Here is a 3,154-nt window from a genome sequence, read left to right as displayed (position 1 = left end):
CTTTAAATTATGAGAAAATAACTTATAGTCGATGACATCTGACGTGAGCCTATCAGTCTGTGTGTTTTTTTTGTTTAAAATAGTTTCAAGGTCCTATTTTATTTTTTGCAGTCAATGATAATTTGTTGCTCATTAGCTAAAGCACCACATATGTCCTTATCTTTAAAAACTGATACCAAAGTATAACTTCACAAGATGCTCAGCATTCCTCATTTAATTTTTTTGTTTATTTTTGTCCTAATATTACAACTGTATTCTTTCATTGTTATGACTTTATTGTCATAGTAATAGGAAAAAATAAAAAAATAAAAATTGAAAATCCAAATAAACAGAAGCTGTGAAATGCACTTGGCAAACAAGATGGCCGAAACACATTGGAAACCCATTTTTCCACATTGGAAAAAAGATTTCCAATAAAAATCCAAACTTTTCCAAAAAATTAAATCTTCAACAATTGCAAATTTTATTAATCGATAAATTCGATTTCCCCCCCAGCCTGATGCTTCACTACTTTAAACTCCAATAAAAACTGACCGTGTAGAAATTTTCTTTCTGTCTTCCTGTTTCTTGGTCCGAATGATTCAAATGAAGGCAAAAATTCAAAAGAAAATACTGCGATCACAGGTTGAAGTGTATGATCTGAAAGGGGCTACTGACACTGAACAGAACTTATTAAAATAACAAAAAAATCTTAAATTGGGAGAATAAATCACGCAATGCAGGCTGTGAGCTAAAGAAAATTATAAATGCTAATAATAAAAGCTTCAGCTCAGGCACTAGTAGAGCAAAGCACAACGTAATCTGCCACATAGCACCAACACATTGAGATGCAGTAAAATGTATTAATTACTGGGTGATATTTGCGCTGTTGCTGGTTTCTGTGGTGAAGTTTTAGATTACACGTTTAACCTACGGGTTGCTTCGCTGTTGTATGTTGCCATTGTGACCTTTGCTCCAATTCCAGCCACCTGTTGCAGCTACATCGCAGTCAGCAATGTGACACCATTTTCTTACTTTCTTTGATGGCTGTCGAAGAAAATAGTTTTGCTGCCTTATTTTGACGTGACTTTTGCTAAGCTTAAGTTCAAATATCTCAATATATAAACCAAGTAACTCAGGACTGTTGGATAAAGAATAGAGGGAAAAATGTTGCTGAAGGAGTAAATTTCCATCAAAAAACGCAGAAATTTTTCAGTTGCGTTTATATTCTTTTTTGCAGAAAAAAGTACAGTTTTCATTAATTAAAGTCAAAATTGTACAATATTAAAACTTGGAAAAGTAAAAAAGAAGTTTACTGAGGTTAAAAAGTCGGATATTTGAGACAAAATAATTACAATTGAGTTTGTAAGTGTAGAAGCACATGAGGATTTTTTTCAGAGTGAATTGTAGATTTTATCTCTTTATCTGATACCAACATGGTTTTGGTTTTAATCGTGGAAAATTGACTTATGTTTCTTCAACGTCAGTGAATATCCACGTTTTTTTCTTGTAAATATGTGAAATTAATCTCAAAACTTGCACAAGTTTTCTCGGGTGAAAATTTACTCCTTCTGAAACATTTTTTCCGTTCTTTTAACCTTGAGATGAACATTTTCAACGAAAACATCTCAGATCTCTCAGACGTTTTCCCAGATCTCGGTATTTTTCTCACAGTTGATATGCAAAACAGAACATTTCTTCTTTCACCTTCTCATTTTTGGAGGGAGTTGCCATGGGAACGTCACATTGCTGACACTCTTCACCTCTACCAAACGTTCTGTCGCTCCACTGGCAGGCGTCTTTTTCTTCTTCGTTGGTGCTACAATGCCATAGGGCTCCATTACTTTGTCTGTCCTGCCTGTTTTTCCACGATGTGGCCACAAATTTGTAAAAAAAAAAAAACAAAGAAAGAAAAAAGCCAGTTTGTGGACTTGTGTAAAATGTGTTTCCCTCTGTCCTCACACATAGTGCTTTTTTCTGTTGGAGGGACACTGAAAATATCAAGACTGTTATATGAAAAAAAAAATCAACCTTGTTGCGTTGCGACACAAGAAAACTGCTTGATTATACGCTCACTGCCCTAAACTCATCATTTAAAAGAAGCACGAATATTAATGTTAGTCGTTCGCCTGAGTTTGGTGAAGTGCCAACATGATTCATTGTTGAACTGAAACAAACGTTGCACTGCTGAGAGTTTAAAGACGGACTCTGTGTATATTATGAGTTTATTGTACTGAGAAAATACTCTGTCAAGTATTTATGAGTGATGTAGTATTCTGCTTAATTCTTGCACTCTGCTAGAGGCCGACATCTGCCGGCTCAGATTTTTATTTCACCAGCGTATTAACCCTGGTTTAAACTTTACTCAGTTTAGAGTTTAATAGTAATAATAATTAAAAAAGGAAAATAAACTCTGTTTTTATATAAAGGTTAAAATAACTGAAGGGTATTGAGTGGGTAAAAGCAACATTTCACTTGTGGGCTTTGGGTTCAACAATTGAGATTTTAAAGGTTTAATGTGGCAAAGTTCAGGATATTTAGTTCAAAAGCATCCAGTCAACTTGTTTCTCATCTGGCTGATTATGGTAGGTTTAGGGATAAAATATTTTCTTAATTTATTATTAGTATGGTCCTAATACTAATAATCCTGTAGTCCTTAGCGATTCTCTGCTATTTCTTTTCATTGTAGTTGAGAATTTTGTTAAAATACGGAGATAAATATCCATAAGATGCCCCAAATTCGCATAATGCTAAATATAATTGCATATTATCATATTTTGAAGTACCTCTCAGTTGCATTAATAAGGGTTGTGATCCTCTTATAAAACATGGGACATTGCAACTCAAACTATAGCACATCTTAGTGACTTTGTGCTGGGGTTTTTTTTGCTATTTTTTAGCAGTTTCCATGAAGTAGATGAGGAAATTAAGGCTTACCAGATGTTTAAAAGTCTGGATCTGCTACAGTAACCTACAGTTTGGACTAGATTAAACAAATTTATTTCTGTTTGTTTTAATTTGATTAAATAATGATTATTGTTCTGTCAACACAAGTTTTTTAAGGTGTTGTGAGATTGTTACCAAAGCCCAGTTAGAGATGATGCTGATCTCTAAGTGAAATGTTGCTTTAGGGGATAAGATGTTTTAAATAGTTCAGGTTCAGACCTGAGGATAT

This window comes from Xiphophorus hellerii, chromosome 13 (assembly GCF_003331165.1).
Source record: "Xiphophorus hellerii strain 12219 chromosome 13, Xiphophorus_hellerii-4.1, whole genome shotgun sequence".
Classification (NCBI taxonomy): domain Eukaryota; kingdom Metazoa; phylum Chordata; class Actinopteri; order Cyprinodontiformes; family Poeciliidae; genus Xiphophorus; species Xiphophorus hellerii.
This window is presented reverse-complemented; position numbering follows the sequence as displayed.